Source organism: Pongo abelii, chromosome 4 (assembly GCF_028885655.2).
Source record: "Pongo abelii isolate AG06213 chromosome 4, NHGRI_mPonAbe1-v2.0_pri, whole genome shotgun sequence".
Classification (NCBI taxonomy): Eukaryota; Metazoa; Chordata; class Mammalia; order Primates; family Hominidae; genus Pongo; species Pongo abelii.
The window spans coordinates 97906227-97927287 of NC_071989.2; the positions used below are offsets into that span (position 1 = coordinate 97906227).

The 21061-nt window shown below is 38.3% G+C and overlaps 1 long non-coding RNA gene across 1 annotated transcript in view; it reads right to left on the reverse strand.

Annotated features, from left to right (window-relative positions):
- Positions 1 to 1906: 1906 nt before the first annotated feature.
- Positions 1907 to 21061, reverse strand: part of LOC103890672 (uncharacterized) — a 127632-nt gene continuing 108477 nt past the window's right edge. The window contains exons 5-6 of the long non-coding RNA XR_654976.1: positions 4110 to 4170; positions 1907 to 2098 (exon numbers count right to left, since the gene is read on the reverse strand). This is a non-coding gene — a long non-coding RNA (uncharacterized LOC103890672). The remainder of the gene's footprint in view (positions 2099 to 4109; positions 4171 to 21061) is intronic.

Genomic DNA, 21061 nt, shown 5'->3' on the forward strand with positions numbered 1-21061 from the left:
ATACTTCTCAGGTTGTGACTTAGAAGTGGCTTTTGTTTAACATTTGTTTCCCCCAGAGGGGAAAACCGATTAGTCTCTCTGAGAAGAAGGATTATTGTCTCTTTTATTCACTGCTATACCCTCTGCATGGAGAATAGTGCCTGGCATATAGTAAATTCTCAGCAAGAATATAAAAATGGATGGTTTCTTCTGCTTAGTAATGCCTTTCATGGCCTACTTTAGTTACTTAAAAATAACAAATTCATTTTTCTTAATATACTCCATAACCAAGTTTTTCACTAACTCAGATCTGATTTATACCTGAATGAATGGTATTCTGTCAGAAGGGATAAATATGTGACCCCATTAAGACAAAAACTTGGTAGCAGATCTTTTTGAAATCTTACAACTATTTTACTTTCTTGGAAAATCAGCCTATTTTGTTCTTTTTATAAGTTTAATTGGATATCTGAGATGATCTTGGTTATGATGCCTTGCCCTTAATAATCTTGGTTACTTATACAATAGCTGGTACAATTATATAATATTGAATTTTAAAATTCTATTAAATCCATGTTTGAGTTATAAACTTAAAATCACCAAAGCTGGGTGGGGTAATTTTAAAATATGGCCCCAGATGATTTCACAGCCCTTCCATTGGGAGGTAGGGTCTATCTCTCCTCCCCTTGAATGTGGGCAAACTTGTGACTTCTTGACTTGCAGAGCACAGACTTCCCAGGCTGGATCAGAATAGGTTATGCAACTTCCACCTTATTCTCTAAGAATGTTCACACGGGGGTAAGCTAGGCACCATCTAAAGAGTCTGCCTACCCTAAGACCTCCCTGATGAAGAGGCCATGTGTAGGCACTCCAACTAACTGTCCCAGCTAAGCTCCCATTTGACAACCAGCATCAACTGCCGGCCACCAGCCTATGCCAGGCTTTAAATGGCCACAGCCCTAGCTGACACCTAACTACAAACAAATGAGAAACACAAAGTGAAGATGTCCAACCAGCCTCTTCCTGAATTTCTGACCCACAAAACTAGAGTAAAATTAAATATTTGTTGTTTTTACACTTCTACATTTGGAAGTCATTTATTACCCAGCAACAGAAACTTATACAGCAGGAAATGCTGTCTCCCCTGCATTGTTCTGACTGTTTTCCACATGGTAAGAAAACAATCCATGGAAAATGTAGTGGATTTTATCAACATTGGTTTTGATTCACACAAGATAGAAAATCATTAAAACTCGAAAGCATGTTGATTTCAGTGTTCTGAAAATGCAGCCTGTATAAGCTGTGGTCTATGAAGATCACTGAGTTAGAGAAGAGGTAGTTAAATTATGGGCCTGCTCACCAAATGTGGCCCACCACTTGTCTTATATAAAATAAAATAAATATAGCCCACAAAGCCTAAAATATTTACCGTCTTGCCCTCTACCAGAAAGGTTTGCTGATCTCTGAGTTGAAGAATGGCAAAGTTAGAAAGAGAATATAAGTGTTCTAAGTATTCTTTTCTTATTATGTTGTTGGGCAAAAATATCATTTTTCAATAATATCAGTATATTTTAATGGGCCTATTTCATGATTCTTATCAGCACTTCTTAAATTTTTTAAGGATTTTTAGTTGTTGTTGTCTTGGGGGTTCCCCCCAGCCCCATTATTTAGGTCTTCTTGTTTTGCTTTTAGTTTTCCTATCAAAAAGAGATAAGTCACAGGAGAAGGAATGCACATCACTTAAGAGTTTTCTATGATACCATCAGTGAAGCAAATTCATATCAATTGAAGAAAATTAATATCTTAGGTCAGGGGTTGGCAAACATTTTCTACAAGGGCAAGGATATTTTTAGCTTTGCAAACCACATGCTCTCTGTCTCATCTACTCGACCCTGATGTTTAACACAAAAGCAGCCACAGACAGTGCTTAAATAACTGGCTATGTTTGTGTACAATAAGATTTTATTTACAGAAGCAAGTGGTGGGCTGGAATTAGCCTGCAATCGTCATTAGCCCACCCCTATTTTGGATAATGTAGGGACACACGCAAAAGCAGGGAGGTAGCAGGGAGGTAGCAAGGATGTGGCACTGCTGCTTGAGACGTTTGCAGTTGTAAATCCTACACAGAGAAGGAAGGGGAATACCATACATGAGATTCATGTCATAACAATATTTTGCCTGTTTACTACATTTTTTATTCAGTATACCCTAAACTAATATCCAGTTTACTAATAATATCGAATTAGAGTTGAGTTAGTATACTGAAAGACCTCATAAGTTAAAATTTAGTCTTTATTATTACAACTTGAAAATCTTACCTTTTTGCAGTAGATTTAGTTCTTCAAGATATAAAAAGAGGTCATTTCAGATTTCAATAGCCCCACTAAAACAGCTACCTCCCAGCCTGAGAGTCCTAAAACAGGCTTTTTTCCCTCTGTTGTCAAACCTTCCTAAACACAGTATTCTCAGACTGTGTGGTATGTTTTCCTCCTAGTTTTCAGAATCCCTGAAGTTCTTCCAATTAAAAAAACAAAAAGGCTTATTTTTACCAGTTGGTGGAGGATGTTCCACTTTCAAAGGGAGAGAATTTTTAATTCCCTCCATAGGGCTTCATAGCTATTGTAAACTTCATGGGCAGGCTTTCACCTGCATAGAGGACCAATTCCACATAATGCCAACCATTCTAGGGTAAAATGGATGGGGTGAGGGTGACAGTAACCCTGTACCCATTACTAGCACATAGTTAAAAGGTAATATAAAAATAGACTTTGGGGAAAATTTTATGTTTTATATTTACCTCAAAATAAATGCCTACTTAGACAAAAAATAAAATTCTTTCCACGGCTAAAAGCAAATAAATAAATTTCCCAGAGATTCAAAAAGGAAAAGAATATTACCTTTGTCCCTAGGATAGACATATAGATGAATAGATTTCAGAGCATTTAAAAATGCACTGAAAAAGTAAGCAACTAATTAGCAATTAGAAATGTACAGTAACATTGATTACATAAATATAAGTGTACATATATAAATAATTATAAAAAGCAAGGCACAAACATTATAATATTACTTTCAACCAGTTCAATCTGAAGAACAGGAAACTTTGAAATGTTTGCTTTGAAAGCTCAGAGAATTATCCACGTGTGAAAAAATCCAAAATTGCTTCAAAGTGTAAAAATTATTCTTATTTCCACCTACAAGTAAGTCAAAATTGCTGTGCACATTTTCATCAAAATTTCTTAAAAGAAATTATCCAGCAAGGAAAATCTTCGAAGCTATACAATAAAAACTTCAGGGACAAAAGAAAACTATTCTCAGTGCCTGCATCTATAGAGTACAAGCAAAACAAACCGCCCCTTACACACAAGCACGTGTGTGTGTATGTTTATTAATTGATTCAACAAAATTTTACTGAGAGTCATGTACATTAATTTGTACACAACTGTATGCATATAGGCATGTACATTTTACATGAGTATAATCATATGTGTGAATATATCTGCAAAAGCAAAGCCAAGAGGAAGGCCTAAAGTTAAAGAGCAAATATTCATGTAAAGAAACCCCCAACCACATGAAGGCACCAGAAATTATTGTATATATACAAAAATGTTGTATATAGTGATGTTAGAGATCATAATGAATATTGGAGGTGAGAACAGGATGACCTCAAGGGTATCCTTCTGGAGCATCAGAAATGTCATTGATGGGCAATGATGGAGAGGCACCTGCTCTTAGGAGAGGACATGGAGGGAAAGGCAGAAAAGATAAACTGTGTCACATCACTGTTTGAGAGCAATGACCAAAATTGGAAATTCTTCTCTAAACTTTTTAATTAAACATTTTAAAGTAAAATTGGTTATTTAAAAACACTCCTGAAGTTGTCTGGAAGGCTGCTTAAATTTGTGGTTGTTTTGGTTGTAATTAATAATAGTAATAACCACTGTTTTCACTTCTAAAATAAGAAAAAGTAGAGGCTGGCCATTAACTTTTCTCCTTAATCTCTGGCAAGCCTATATTTCAATTGCCTTTTATACCCAGAAATAAGGAACTAAATTAGTAATCCATACATAAGATGCTTCTCAGGTAGGTAGCAACTTACCTAGTAATACCAGGGAAAAGGATGCTCTTACCATAACTGATACACCATCATGTAGTCTCCAGGCCAGTGTGCTTGTTGAAGTTAACAGGTAGCTGCAGCCATCATAAGATTACCATTGGGAAAATTCAACATGATATAATATTAAACAGTAATTTCTGCAGAGATAAAAATAGGTTAGTCATTACAATAGCCAGACCCTGGATTTCCAAACTAATAGATATCCGGTTTTTAATTCTGGCTTAGAAATATAATGCACACCTATTGGAAGCTTATTATTTCATAAGAGAAGTACATAGGAAAAAACTCCAGGCCTTAGGAATTGAGAAAAAAAGTTCATTTTTTTGAATTGGGAAGAATGTCCAGAACCTATTAGAACCTACATTCCCTCCATTGCTCTTCCCAGGAAGATCAACGCTCACTTTAACAAGAGAAAATGTCTCACTGTGAAAAAACAGGGCCCGTTGTGAAGCTGAAGGAGCCAAGCAGACTTGTCTGCTTAAGACCTAAAGGTCTGCCCAAGAGACAGAGCCCTGAAAAGAAGTGAACCTAGTCAGCACAGAAAGCATCTTGACAGGAGCCATCTAACTGCAAACACCAATACCTCTATAGCTTCTCCTTTAGAAATAGTGCCAGACCAAGCCAGCTTACCTGGTCATCTTTCATTCTCAACTAGATCTGCCCAGTACCTCATGGCAGGAGATCAAAGAACACTACCATCTCGGTGTGGCCTCCGAGCCCCATACCTGCCAGGCTGCAGCCTGTCCAACGCAGGACGGCAGGGTCAGAAGGACATTTTAAAAGGGGAAGAAAATTACCTTTAATATTTTGAGCAGAATGATAACTTCTTGGCAGGTTATATTGTAATAGCACTTTGGCTACATAATGATCGTCTCAATGTCACGTTCATTTTAAGAAGTTTTTGCCAGAAAATAATAATAACAATAATAATAATGGTGAAATACAGGGATTTATTCCAGGATGTAAATCCTTGACCAGTGCTTTCTCTAGAAAGATAAGCTGTGACGCTGCAGATTTCGGGGACAAGACAGAGTGAGCTGCCCGTTCCCGGTGACACAGAAGCCATGGCCCAGGCAGCTACTACATTCTGTAACCCAGCTCAATGAAAACTAAGAGTTTGGCGCCCCCTCTTCCTCACCAGAGGCTCTAATTGTAATGGCCACCCTGCTCAACCTCCACCCACCGGTCCAGCACCAAGTTGCCCGAAACTTCCCCACACCACACACAACATGGCTAACAAGAACCTCTGTTCCCAATACATTTGATCATCAAAATAGCACCATGTTTCCCCCAGAGAAATGCAATTTCATCTCCATTTCAAGTAGTTTGATGTGTGGTAATCAGAGGGAGACATAAATTTTGAACTTGAGTTTTATGTTGTGACTAGCATTAATTTAAATGCCCTGCATCAAAGATCTCAGCTATTCCTCTAAACGGCTTTAAAACCCACCGTGACTTTTCATTGTTTCAGAAGCCCACAGCGCAATCTGCAATGCATTATAAATTTTAAGCAAAGAATCTTATCTATATTTTCTTGTGCATTCCAAAACTCCCTAAAATACTGATCAGAGACAGTGCCCACATTCCAAGACTAGTGCCACAAGTTTGCTACAAGTTGAGGGAGGAAAAAAAATTAAAGTAACAGATGTTTGGGTTGCCTACTTCTGTTATTTTCAAAACTTCATCAACAATGCAAAGTTTTAAATTAGAAATGTACTATAGTTCTATTGTTCCCTATGGAAATTTTTAACTAAAACCAGAGTCTAGGAATTCATTTTCAAGTAAATATTCCAACTTTGGTTTTAAGAGGAAAAACTATATATGTATATATATACTCTTAGAAGGAAAGAAAGTTCCATCTGATGAGAAGCCCCCTCCACTCAGCACCGCAGCAGGGAGTAGAATTCAATTGGTGGTAACTGCTCCCCGCTGCTCTTGCAGACTTGGTGGCTCCATGGGGTGTGCTCTCAAGGCTTCTGGTGTCCAAAGGGGAAGCTGTAGGGGATGCTCACGGCCCCACTACAGCTAGAAAATTTTGTGAGTCTGGTCCTGTCAATCCTCAGGATAGCTCCACGTGAGGTATTCTCACTCTCTTCAAAGACAGGGCAGCTTTAGAAGCCCTTCCAGAAGGCTTGCCTGCATCAACTCAGCATCCATGCTGCTCACCCCCCTCCTGGTTCTGCATGCCCGGCAAGGAAAGCTATTAGCTCCCTCCTGGCCTCAAAGGGAAGAGGGAGCAGAGTCCATTGTTTGCTCTCAAATCTGCATCCCTGGTGGTTAGTGGTTCACATATTAACTTAATTCAAAAGAATTGCATCGCAGGGCTTAAATTATATGGGATTCAGAAAAGTTCTGATCCAGGCTGAGAATGGAGACTGGACCGACAAGTGGAAACTCATAAAGTAGAGCCAGTTTTATTTGAATATAAATTGATAGAAGGAAGGCAACATCTTTTGTTGGTGGTATTGTTCCTAAAATCCTTTTGTCCTGTATCAATTTCCCCATCTCTTCCACAAAACTACTCCTGACTCCACTAGCCACAGTAATCCCTCCTTTCTCTGAGCTCTTAAAAATACGTGTAGTATCTGCTGCCAACTTAGCACTTTATTATATACTTACCTGTATTAGCCTCTGTATTATATTTTTAATACTGACTCCCCAAATAGATTTTGAGTGCCTCAAGGGCAAAGAGAACGTCTTACACTTACTTTCAGGACCTATCACAGGAAGAGTGAGGAAGGGGGACCCAAGAGGACAATTTGGCATAAGCCTCATATTTAAAACCGGCCTCAAATTTAGATTTTTGATGATATATCTAAATAAGGTTATACCTCAATTTTCATAGACATACTGGCAAGAGCTTTTAAAAGATGCATTTCATCCAACAACTTAAAATTCATCAGTTTCTATGATGCTCTTTTGGTATTACTTATTTTAATACTCCAGAAGCCTCAAAAAAATAGAAATAATTTAGTTTACCTCAGATTTTCTGTAGTGCCTGGCACTCTGTTACAAAAGATAAATGCAGAAAATGTTCCCTAATGGTCACCAGACATGCTGCAGATGGAGGGAAGAAGTACAGAACTGTTACAGCACTTGACCATAACAAAAGCAGAGTCAGAGACCCAGGGCAACTGAAAAGATCCTACGCAGACTGGCTACAGCGAGCCCCTAAAGCTGTTGTGTATGTTTTCAGGGTCCTTTCTCCTGTACAGCTACCTTGTCTCCTTCCTGATAACAACATTAGCATCCAAGGAAGGGGGCTGTCCTCTTTGTTTCATAATGAAGCACCTCCTAAGAACTTGAAGATAAGGCAGCTTTGTAAACCAGTGGAACTTCGAGACAATAGCTGTGCTTCACCAGGTGTGAGAGAAAGCCGAGCAGGAAACTGTCTGTGAGGTGCAGCCAAAGGGTTCTAAAAAATCCAGAACTCCAATCTAGGTAGTTTCCAGAAGTGATCTCAGGGAAGCAGGACTAGCATGTGATTCTAATGTAATCCAGAATCCCATACTGTCTTTGGAGAAAGATACTGTGACACAAAGTGTGTGTGAATAGTAAAGGGAAACACAAATTAGCCATGAGTTCATTGTGTGTGGTCCCTTTGTGAAGAGACTCAGGGGTAGTTGGTGATCTTCAGATGACACCTCCAAAACAACCGTGTGTTCTGGGCACCTCTTTCTGCCCTGTTCTTGACCTCAGCTGATGTGGTAGTTATTATTCCTGTTCACCAAATTTTTCTGGCTCTCCATCTTCTGGAACTTTATAGAATTGCATTCTCCTATTCTTCATCGCAATTAGGGATAGCCTTGACTTGTTTTAACCAATGAAATGTGAGTGACTTAAGAGCCAGAGAATGAGCCACTGCGTCTCCATTGTCATACCTTGCTCATCACAGATCACGGCGAAAACAGAGACAGAGACTTGCTCTGCAAAGGTCCTGAGTGAAAGAAGCCAAGCTCTCCAAATGACCAGTGGGGGTGATCTAATATGAAGAAGAAACAAGCCTTTGTTATTTTAAGCCACTGAACTCTTGGAATTATTTCTTAACACAATTTAACCCACCCTATTCTGATTGATAAAATCAGCGATTACCTCACCATGCTTAATCCCCTGCTCCTCAAACTGAAGTGCCTTCAGGGTTACGCTGTTCTATGCAAGGGGATTAGAGAAGTCACAGGATAGGGGACGCACATGTTACCAGAGCATCCACCGGACTCACTGTTAATTTAAAATGTTATTTTTATAGTCAAACATACACAAATGAGTACAAACTTTTATTAGTTTTTAAGATGAAAGAGGAGATTTCAAAGAATTTCAGAAGCACAGATTTAGTGGATGCAATAAGGCATTCCAGTAGAGAAGGGGCCTCTGAGAGAAGCAGCCTCAGTGAAGAGAAGAGAAACTGAGGCACAGAGAATCTATGTGACTCATCCAAGGTCACACAGCTAGGGAATGCAGCCCAGGTTGGCTGATCCAAGGCCAGTGCTCTTTTGGCCACACACACCTAAGCATGTGCAGTAATGATTCTTCTGGTATTCTCAACAACACAAGGGAGACAGCCATCCTCACGTGAGAACCAGCCATTGCCTCTTCACTGTTGACTTAGGATGCGGGCAATGAGGCAGCTGACCTTGCTACCAAATCATCACTGTTCACAGACAGAGATGCAACAAATATTCTGCCTTCCTTTCTTTCCCAACTTCTCACCATAGAAAGATAAAAAATAAAAATAAACAAAGTTTGCCTTTCCCCCTAAATTTTCCAGCTTTCAATCTTTATAATCTAATCAATTATCTCCATGTTGGGGGTCATTAAATATAATGATCTATTGGAGAAAAAAAGTGTGTGTGTGTGTGTGTGTGTGTGTGTGTGTGCCTCCAAGAAGTTTCCCCAGTGATGAACAATCCCTTAATAGCTATCTTTGGAACAAGGCAGGGTTTGAATAAATAACCTTCTGCAGTCAGTTTAGTGCCAGATCATTCTTAAAAGCAATATCTTAGGTAAAGTTTGGAAGTATCATTTATGTTTTCTTTTTTTAATTGGAACTTAGCTTTTTCAGTCTCTTTTGGAATTTTATGAACCTAAATTTTCAAGTGGGAGAATTCAAAGCAGATGAAAAGCAACCAGATTTTTTAAAAAAAGAAAAGGACTTAAAAATCATAACCCACCCTCACTCACAGTCTTTCAGAGCTAATTATATATAGTTAAGATAATCTGAAACTCTAGAAGCACCCTTGCCAACATTCTTTGTATCTATAAAATCAGCCTATGATAATTTAAGATCAATAGTTTGTAAAAGTCAATAGTCGAGTCCTACCTCTTGTAAGTGTGGCCAATTTCTGATACAGACATTGCCAATTGCTCAGCATTGTGAGATGCTCTGAGCCATGTAAAGTCCATGACATTCAATGTCCACAAGCACTAACTCAGGTTTCTTACTAACTCATTTTTTATGCACATCACTCACAAAGAAGAGCTACTTTTATTTTTGCACAAGTCCCTGCTCACTTTTAGAGGACATAGCTCTCACAAATACACTTTGGTTTCCTTGCTCTCTCAGTAAACAGATTTTTTTCCTGCAATGCTCTTTTGGTGAAACTTGTTTCGAGAACAGTGAGTACCACCCTACATCAGATTTTGTCAGTTATGCTGTTATTGCAGATACAGAAGAAAAGTTTGTCAGAAATTTCCAAAAGCTCTCAAAATAAATGCCCCAGGATGGTCCCCATTCTACCTGTTCAAATTTGTCCCCCATCCTCTCCCTAAAGTCCTCCATCCTCATCAAGTACGCCTCCCTAGCAACATTCCAAGCTGGCTCTATCTCCGAGGTTTGGCTCACACTATTTAAACACACGTGCACCCAGTGTCTGTGATGCACAAATTTTTCTGTCTGTCAATGTAAATCCTGTCCAACCTTCAAAGCCTAACCCAAGTCCCAAAGACTCCTGAACACTTCCCATATCAAATTTACCCTCAACAATAACCCACTTCGTGAATTCTGACAGCAATTGCTGTGCTTGCCATGTATTCTGATGTTTAGCCTTACTCCATTTTACATCATCATGCAATTGCTTCATTGTGTATGTCTTGGATCTTTCATTTGATCAAAATGTCATAACATGGAGGGTATATGTATAAACCAAAGAATGAAATTCTTCAGGAGAGACCCACATGGCAACTAAGATCTTTGTATCTTTCTCAATTCTTAGATCATCACCTTTCAGAAGTTTTCCAGATCTAATCTACAATGAGCATAGAAGGTACAGAGAGCTTCATCTCCACCCATTTACCTCAAGAGTTACCCCTCAAATTGTGTGCCTCTTGGAGTCATACTCAGATGAAGGCCAAAACTGAGATAACCACAATTAGCGACTCTAGCAAACAGATTGCTTCATCAGCAAGGCTGAAACATCAGCCAGGGCCAGGTGGTGGGAATTGTACAAAGAATCAGACAGAAGTAATGTGTCACACATAACCAGAGGAAATCAATACCCAGCTACTGTCAGCTACAGACCTTGCCCTCTGCCCCACAGGTATAAGCTATCTTCCAGGTTAAATAGTCTGCATCACAAAGATGCCACGGAGCACAGGCATCCTAGACACACCCAGGGAATGAGACCTTGAAAAGCCAAGTGCCTATAGCATATAAGCAAATGCCTTACCATAAATAAAAGTAAAGATAAAAACAGGAGATTTCTGTTACCTTTGGAGATAATATATAGTCTTATACACATTTAAATGTTTTAGCAGAGTGGCATGTTTAGTAAAGCGTGAAATTTTAAGTGTTTTTTCTGCATTAGTCAACAATATTATTCAGATGGTAAATAAGTTCACTTTTCCTGGCATTAATAGAGGTAGATTGCGGCGCACACACACACACACACACACACAATCTTCCTTGGACTTTATCTTTTTGGTTAACAATACCATTAAAACGTGCAATTAAGCTGTTCATCCCTATAGAGGCAAAATGCTATTTAAAAAGTTGCCTTCAGTTTGTGCCTATTGCTCTAGGGCAGCAGTTCTCAATCAAGGGTGAATCTGCCCCCAGGGGACATTCACCAAGGTCTGAAGACATTTGGGGCTATCTTGACTGGGGTGGTAGTACTGGCATGCTGGTAAACATCCTACAATAAACACGACAATCTCCTACAACAAAGAATTACTAGATCCAAAATGTTAGTAGTGTCAAGTTTGAGAAACTCTGTCCCAGAGGTAAAAGCAATACAACATTTCAAGGCAAGAATGCTTGGCCAGGTGCAGTGGCTCACACCTGTAATCAGAGTTTTTGGAGACCAAGGCAGGAGGATCACTTGAGCCCAAGAGTTTGAGTTCAGCCAGGGAAAGATAGTGGAACCCTAGTCTCTACAAAAAATTAAAAATAATTAGTCAGGTGTGGTGGTACACACTATGTGGAGGCTGAGGTGGGAGAATTGCTTAATCCTACCAGGTCAACGCTACAGTGAGCCGAGATCACGCCACTGCACTTCAACCTGGACAACAGAGAGAGACCCTGTACAAAAAAAAAAAAAAAAAAAAAAAAAAAGCCAGATTGCTCGTTCTTTGAGGGAAATCACTTTAATAATCCTTTGACTTACACTAAAGAAAAGTCAGAATCTTATTCTGAAATAGGTAATTTCAGACTCTAAGCCCTACTGATGGTTTTGTGAACAGCGTCTCTGCAGAGACTGGTATGATGTTAAATTCCTATTAAATTCGTTGAGTGAGAAAGGAAGAAAGAGTCAAGAAGTGTCCCAGATTTCCAGGAAGGACTGATTTGAGGGAATTCTCTTCTAAGGAGGGAGATAAAATAACGCTCAGCAATGTCGCAGTAGGCAAGAGGCTAAATAAAGCCAGTCAAAATGGTGCTCCCCATGTTGAGCATGGCAGATGGCATCTGGAATTGGTGGGACTTCATCCAGCTGTAAGTTTTCCTTTTTCACACTGTTATTCTCTTATAACACCCGCAAGCCTTCAAAGAAAGTTTTATAAAGCACCACAGCCTAGTGTTCACTGTGTCTGAGGAAATAAGAATTACCTAGTCAAGGATGTCTTTAGAGGAAGTAGGTAAAAGTGTGAAGGAAGCCAGGGCAGACTGGGGGAGCACTGAGATACCACAACCTGAGTGTGGCATAGGGGGAAATAAGGTGGGGCAGAAGCTTCCTAGAGCACCCAACAGCATAAGGGAGGTTCTGCAAAGCAGCAGGGAAGTTATTGAGTCAAGCTGGCTGTCAGAAGAATCTGGCATCTCCCAGGAGTGAAATGCTTTAGTATCCCTGCATGGTCTAGTCACTGGTTGAGCCCTTAATTGGCAGAGCCCTTGGGAAGAGTGGCCTCAAAGTAAATGGAGCCATAGATTCAGAGTGCAACAGCTAAGGTCAGTTACAGTCCTTATACTGGGAGGTCAGCAAGGTGCATTCTCATGGCCACATCATGAATAAAACTATAACTAGCTATTTGCGTGATAAGAGGAAATGTTTCCTGGAACTTCCATGTCTCAACCCTACCATCTGTTCATATGCCCTCTTTTCTACAGGAGGAGCAACAGATACTTTAATTGTTGATTAATCTCTCAAAAGTAAATAGCTGCCAACCGAGTGTAAGAATAAAGCAAATGAGAAGTCAAGTGTTCTAGGATCACCAGAGAAGCAGGAGAAAACTCTCAGACTTTAGAGAGTGCCAAAATTAAGAAACTCTTCACCCACCCACCTTTTAGCTTCACTTGAAACTGGCCCAGGATATGCCATTCAGAGCCCCACTGCAGGGCACCTTGGCATGTTGCCAGCCCTCTGTCATACAATGACTGCCAGCTCCTTCCAGACTTTGAAATGCTCTGTGAGAGAACCATCATTACCTACCATAGAACTTCTAAGGGAAAATTGAGTTGAATAAATTATTAGCAATTTCATAATAAACTTCAAATCATCCCCCATACATTTTCTTCTAACTGCCAGAGTAATTCATATATTAAACATTTAGATAGTACCATCATTCCTTGTCAACTTTCCCTTGTGAGAGATTGTTAAGAGTAGAGCATTACGTTCCAGGAGAGTTTGAGTTCAGAAAGGCCTCAAGGCAGACTGTGAGCTAGAAGCCTTCTCAAAGGCCTGCCAGCTCTGTGATTTTATGATTTCAGATGAAAAACCTGATAGCACATTGAGAAACTGTCCCTGAAACAGAAAGGAAAGTCAGTGGAGAAGCCAGCCTTAGGGAATGCCTCACTTCCTAGGCTATCTCCTAAAATATAGACTACATGTTAGAATCATAGATACTCATATTGTCCCTTTATTTCTGAGCTTCTTTTGGAATAAGTGGTTGTTAGAAGATAGTATTTGTTTGCATTTTTAAGCTTTCCAAAAACAGCATGCAGAACGACAAGTGAGCCTTAAAAGATCATCATGAGATTTTTGGTTTTGGTCCTGGACAGAATGTCAAGCATGACCTGCAGTTATTTTTCCAATAACAGTGTGAACCAAAGTCCATTTCTCCATTTTGTCTTACACACCCACTTGCCAGATCTAAACAGGATAAATATTGATACAGTGACTTCAGACAAAGTTGAAGTCAAGCCAGCCTAAAGCACCAGGAACATCAGAAATGTCCCTTAGTGTGTTCTTCATTCAAGTCCTTAGAGTTTTTGGTTGCTCTGACACTAAAATTACTGCACACATTGTATTCATCTTCTATTTGTAGAATACTAGAACACAAAAATGTTATTAACTTCACAAAGTGTGTATACACACACACACTCATACACGCACACAAAAAAAGCTCAGCTTGTCAACAGCTTTAGTGAAGTAAAATACAATTGATAATTAGAAACATGTGTCCCCAGCAAAGAGGCACAGAAACTGAAAGGTCATCTTTTTCCAAATGACCTAATTAGAAGAGCCTGGAGTGCTGGCTACAGTATAATGGTTTTACACAGCTTTTAACTAAGACTTCCTGTTTTAAAACAGTGCAATTTACTGCTCCTGCAGCAAATATGAATGGTCACTTAATGCCAACAGAATTAGGCCTTACAACACCACCTGCCTCCAGCAATCTCATTGTTAGACCCATCAGCTGAAGATTGCTGATTTACCATCCCAGAATGACCATTTAGAACCTAGTGCCAGGATTGCTGCCAAGTTGAGAACAAGGATTTCATGTAGAAGAGAGCCAACTTGGTACTTTACATTAATGCCAATTGAAATATGCATGAATAGACCAGAGGCAAAGCGGTTGTTCAGAATCAGACTATCAGTGAATGCTTCTTAGGTTCCTTTTTTTTTTTTTTCTTTTTGGTCCTAGAGCTAGGATTTTGATGCTGAATAATTTTAATTGACCAGAGACAACAGACACAAACTGGCTGAAAATGCTGCATGGTAGAAACTTAAACAGACACCCAAATAGAATTGTCATTTTAAATAGATACCTTTGTAAATTTGTACTTAATCTCTCTCATATGTATTCAGTATTTCGTGATATTTCATGAAGTATTCATCTTGCTTGTCTTTTTCTTTGCCTCAATTCTCTCATCTGATACCTAACTAATGCTTTGGAGCAGCAATGTTAATTGAGGACTGTGAAGAATAAAAATTCAGTAACAGCAATGGATGCTCAGCTACAGACTACATTTCTCAGCCTCTCTTGTAGCTAGGTGTACTCATATGACGAAGTTTGGTCTCACAGGATGTGAGTGGAAAGGATGGGTACAACTTCAAATTCACCTTTATACAGATGGTTTGCCTTGAATTTTCTCTGTCCCCCTGCTGCTGGCTAAGAAGTGATGATAATTTTAGCAACCTTGGGTGAACAACCTTGGGTGATAAAGCTTTCCTGACAGCCTTGGATCATTCATCTATATACTCTTCCATGAGAGAAATAAACTTCAATCACTGTTAACACACTGTGGATGAGGGCTACTTTGTTAGGCTGTACCTCAACTAATAAAAGCAAAGGGAGCATCAATAAGTTGCATCTACTCTTGTGCCCTGAATTTTGTGTATATCTTTTGCATTGTTCAGTTCATTAGTAAACCAAACTGAAAGTAACTTTAACTTTGGCTAATCCTCATTTTTGCCAATTCTTGAACTAAACTTCTCTTTAATATCAAACTTAGTTCATGGGCTCTGTTCTGCAAAATAAGGAGGATGAGACTGTTGAAGTTGCAAAATCCAATGGTTTAAGGTTCTGAACTTTACTATGACTGGAAGTAGACCGATCTGAAATATGTTTATGGCATTGTATCCAAAGAAGTACATCTGTAAATGCTGTTTCTATAATTTCCCAGATAAGAAAAGTTTTGATACATGTATTTTCCTTATATAACAGTTTCTCTGCAATATTTTAAATTCCTATCTGTCCACTGGCTTCTTCCTTTGGACCCTTAGTCACTCAAAGGTCTATTTGAATTTATAAAATCCCTTAATTGGATTCTTCTGTTCCTCTGATAAGTTTTGTTTTATACATCACTTTCTCTACCCAAATTTCTCAATGTGGTCTAGGACAACTGTTTCTATGCCTATATTCTCATTCTCTGCTTAAATCCCTAAACCTGTGTCTGCTTCACCCCAATCTACTACAATTTCACTTACAAGATAATCATCCTATTTTCCCATTTCTTATGTTCCTAGACTATTTACGCACTCAACAAACATTTATTGAGCCTCATCCATGTGTCATGAAATAGGCAGATTAGAATACAAAGCACAGTGCTTGAAGATCTTCACAGTTTTATAACATTGGACTGTTTTAAAGAATCTCCTTGAACTTCTTATGATTTCCATGGAAACACACCATTCTGCTTCTCATCCTACTGTTCTGATTATTTCATTCTTTTCCTGGGCTGATCCACTTTCAATACCCCTTAATAGAGGTTTCCTCCAATGCTCAGTACCAGGTCCTCTGCTCTGCCTTTGTACTCTCTCCTTTTGAAATAGCATCAGTTCTTCCAGCTTCACTGACTATCTTTTGTAAATGATTTTCATTTGTCTCCAGGCATCAACTTCCACCCAAGCTTCAGTTTCATAGCCCCAATTACACTTTATTGCCTCAACCCATGAAATCCCAAAATGTTTAAAACAAAACAAATTTCTTTACCTTACATATACTCCCATTCCTATGCCTCATCTAATATATTCCTCTGACACATTCTCCTACATACATGTACATAAACTTTCTTGTCTCGCTCTCTCTTTCTGGGTTAACCAAGCCTGCCTGGACAATAGTAAAAACAGAAGTTCCAATCCAAGCAATCTATTTCCTTGTCTGCTTTAATTCAGGCCAACTCACTCATAGTAGCAGGCAAACAGGCATTTACCTTCCCTCAGAGCATGGTGTCTTTTATGCAGTGCCAAATAAGTGGGGGAACAAATGAAGAAATGTCAATAAGCAATTACATATGTACTAACAACGTTAACCTGACAAGTATTTGAGGAAGAAGTAATATGCTTAGTCTCCAAAGAGTTCTCAAATATTCAGGCTTGTATAAACATATTTATAACAGAAAAGCAAACAACAAAAATCCATTTTTTGTTCTCTCATTTTCTACACTCATGATGTTGAACAGACTTTCCTCAGGGTGGCCCTATAGCACCGTCTACCCCAGAACCAAATCAGAGAAGTACTCCTGGTTCCTTCCATTTCCACTGTACTTTAAAATGGGAAGCTACATTTCCTTTCCTTTCCTTAGCTATGGTTGATGTTAAACTTACCCATCTATTGTCCTCTCATTTTTGGTTCTACTTTTTTGGCAGATACCTATTTTTCTTGGATTATTTTTTACACAGGTTTACATGTTTCAAAAAAAAAACTATGAGATTTACTCTTGTCTTATTCTATATTTCATCTCATATATGCATTCTTTTTCTTGTTTGCTTTATCATTCAATCATTCATGGTTCTTAAATATAAACAGACACAAGAAAAATGCTTAAAGAATGAATGTATACTGAGTCTTCAGGATGACCCTAAGAGTCAGGTTTGGTGGCTACTTGGTCAAGACTAATGCCCAAACCACATCAGAGACTACCCAGCAAAATCCACAGCCACACTGCCCAGGGCACTCAGCACAGGACATCAGAAATTGTTCTACTGCTGCCCCAGAAGGGCAGGGTCTCGGCCACCACCTTCACCAGAAATGAGTTAATCATTGTGCCTACTTTTTCCCATTGCTTACTTCTGAACTGAAGTCTCACTGAGGGCCATCTGATTGGTAATAGCTCAGTCATGACTCTGTCACACCTATGAGGGAGGCTCGGAAAATGAATTACTATCCTCAGCCTTGGAGACTAAGAAGGTAAGAAGTATCCTCAAACTAGAAAGGGTATCCAAGGATTCTATGCAAATAAAAAGGTCTGACAAATATCTACTACATTAACTCACTGGCTTTCCTTCCCCACTTCTCTATCTCTGCCAATGTTGCCATCATTTTACCAAATAGTAAGGCTTCTATCAGTCATGTGTTATCTTTTTTCTCCTTCATTTCCTGAATACAATCAATCAACAATTACTTTCAAGTAATCCACTACTTATCCAGTATAATTACTCGTGCTGGAGAAATTCAAACAAAGTATAAGCCATGATTAGACTGAAAATCTTAGAAATAACATAGAGAAAATAGTTAAAGAATTATAAGTAGTATAATGAGAAAATTGATTTTAATACAATAAAGATTTTGAGGCGAGATCTATCAGAGCAGATAAAGAAGTTAAGAAAGGAAAGTTTTATAGAGAAATTCAGTATTAAATTAAGCTTTAAGTCTGAGCTACAGATGAGGAATATACAGAAGAATTGACTTGTGCTTTTTCCAAAACCTCACTAAAATAAAAGTAAAGAAATGAAAAGCTATGAACCTATAACAAGTGCTACTTAGTCGAGAACAATGTCCAAATTACACTGACAGAATGTCCCACAAAGATTCCACCTACACTGCCCAGGGCGCCCAGAATAGGATCTGGAGAGGGGCCATTGGCAGACAAAAAATTTTAACAAAATTGTTGAAAATCTTAAAATAGAGGAATGATAACTATGTAGAAACCACAGATTATAAAGTTTTCAAGGAGAACACATCTAATAAAGAGGTCGGTTAGCCCCCAAAACTCTGGACTTACCTGCCATGTGCTAGAGAAAACTCTAGAAACCAGGTATCTGTCCTTGGAAAGAGAATGAATGCTCTTCCTTCATAGGAACCTGAATGAGCCTAGAGAAAGACCACATTCTGAGCCATAGGGCTTCTCTAGCATAAGTGTCAGCTCTTCACATAATAACTGTAAGACAATACCTTCCAGTCCATGAGTCACATCCAAAAACACAGATTTCCCATTTAACTTTTTGAGGTCTTATTTTTAAATATAGACAAGATTATCAGACTTGAGGAAAACATTCAAGATGCAAGAAAAAGACAAAAAGAATAATAAGAATCAAAAAGAATATACAACCCCAAAGACAATTAAAATTGTAAACATTTTTAAAAATTCTTTAATGATTATATTGCATCTATTATACAGAAACATGGTGCTATGAAAAAAAAGAAATGATAATAAGAAAGGCCTCTGGCAAATTAAAAATATATAAGTGAAATTAAAAAATAGTTAAAAGATAAAATATATGAATCTCCCAAAAGATTAAACAAAAAGAGAGAAAAAAAATGTGAGATGGAAAGTCTGATAGAAATTTTATAAAATATAACACTGTGGTACTGGAGGTTCACCATATGACAAAAGAAAGAACAGAACAAATGGAAAGAAAGAAGTTGTTTAAAGCAAAGTACAAGAACAGAACAAATGGAAAGAAAGAAGTTGTTTTAAAAAAAGTACAAAATAAAATTTCCAAAGTTTTTGAGATTGGTCTCTAGCTCCCAACACCCCACTAAAAGAATAGAATTATTAAATGAATGAAAATCATCATACCATGGTATGTTCTAGTGATATTTCAGAATGTCATAAAAAAGAAGAGATGCTAAAATTTCCCTCCATGAAGCAATATCTAGTACTCTTACACAGAAATTTGAATTCAGAATGCTGCTTCTCAACAACATTGAATATTAAAGAGTGAAAATCGAAGCAATGCCTCAAATTTCTGAGGGAAAACACTTTTAAATGTTTATATCTTTAAAATTTAACTAAACTATAAATAATATGTTTAAATATAAAGACATACTGAGACAGGTAAGAATTTGTACAATTTTCCTCACACACACCTTTTCTTAGGAAGTTATCTGGGAATGTGATCCAGCAAAAGATGGGAGTAAGCCAAAAATAAGCCAAAAAATTACACCGAAAAAGAAACAGTTGACTCAACCAGGGAGATATTTCTTATTCTAAGATTACTACATTATAGCAAGCTTGTTAATCACTCTCCCACATAGGAACAAAAAGATGAAAAACAAGTAATGAGGACACCAGGGGAAAACATTTCAAAAACATTTTTTTTTAATTCCTGATATGGTAAAGAGTTTGAAAAATAAGTGGAGAGTTACTAGAAGGAAGCTATGAAAGTTATTTGAAACCAATGAAAAAAAAGAGACAATGTACCAGAGTATCTGGGACACAGCTAAAGCAGTGTTATGAGGGAAATTTATAGCACTAAATGCCCACATTGGAAAGCTAGAGAGATCTCAAATTGACACCCTAATATTACAATTAAAAGTGCTAGAGAGGGAAGAGAAAACTAATCAAAAAGATAGCAGAACAATAAATAACTAAGATCAGAGAAGAATTGAAGGAGATAGAGCCAGGAAAAACCCTCCAAAAAAAAAAAAAAAACAATGATTCCAGGAGCTGGTTTTTTGAAAAATTTAACAAAATAGACCGCTAGCTAGACTAATGAAGAAAAGAGAGAAGAATCAAATAGACGCAATAAAAAATGATAAAGGGAATATTATCACTGACCCCACAGAAATACAAACTACCTTCAGAGAATACTATAAACATTTCTGTGCAAATAAACTAGAAAATCTAGAAGAAATTGATAAATTCCAGGACATATACACCCTACTAAGACTAAACCAGGAAGAAGTCGAATCCCTGAATAGACCCATAACAAGTTCTGAAATTGAGACAGTAGTTAATAGCCTACCAACCAAAAAAAGTCCACGACCAGAAGGATTCACAGCCAAATTCTATCAGAGGTTCAAAGAGGAGCTGGTACCATTCCTTCTGAAACTATTCCAAACAATTGAAAAAGAAGGACTCCTCCTAACTCATTTTATGAGGCCAGCATCATCCTGACACCAAAACGAGGAAGAGACACAACATAAAAGAAAACTTCAGGCCAATATCCTTGATGAACATCGATGAGAAAATCCTCAACAAAACCAAATCCAAAAAACTTATCCAAAAAACCAAATCCAAAAAACTTACCCACCACCATGGCCAGACACGGTGGCTCACGCCTGCAATCCCATGACTTTGGGAGGCTGAGGTGGGCGGATCATGAGGTCAGGAGATTGAGACCAGCCTGGCCAACACGGTGAAATGCTGTCTCTACTAAAAATACAAAAAATTAGCCAGGCATAGTGGCAGGCACCTGTAATCCCAGCTACTCCGGAGGCTGAGGCAGGAGAATGGCATGAACCCAGGCAGAGCTTGCAGTGAGCTGAGATCGCGCCACTGCATTCCAGCCTGGGCGACAGAGCTAGACTCCATCTCCGCCCCCCCAAAAAAAAAACAAACAAAAAAACTTATCCTCCAAGAACAAGTTGGCTTCATCCCTGGGATGCAAGGCTGATTCAATATATGCAAATCAATAAATATAATCCATCACATAAACAGAACCAAAGACAAAAACCACATGATTATCTCAATAGATGCTAAAATGTCTTTGATTAAATTCAACATCCCTTCATGTAAAAAAACTCTCAATAAACTAGGTATTGATGGAGCATGTCTTAAAATAATAAGAGCTATTTATGACAAACCCACAGCCAATATCATATTGAATGGGCAAAAGCTGGAAGCATTCCCTTGGAAAACCAGTACAA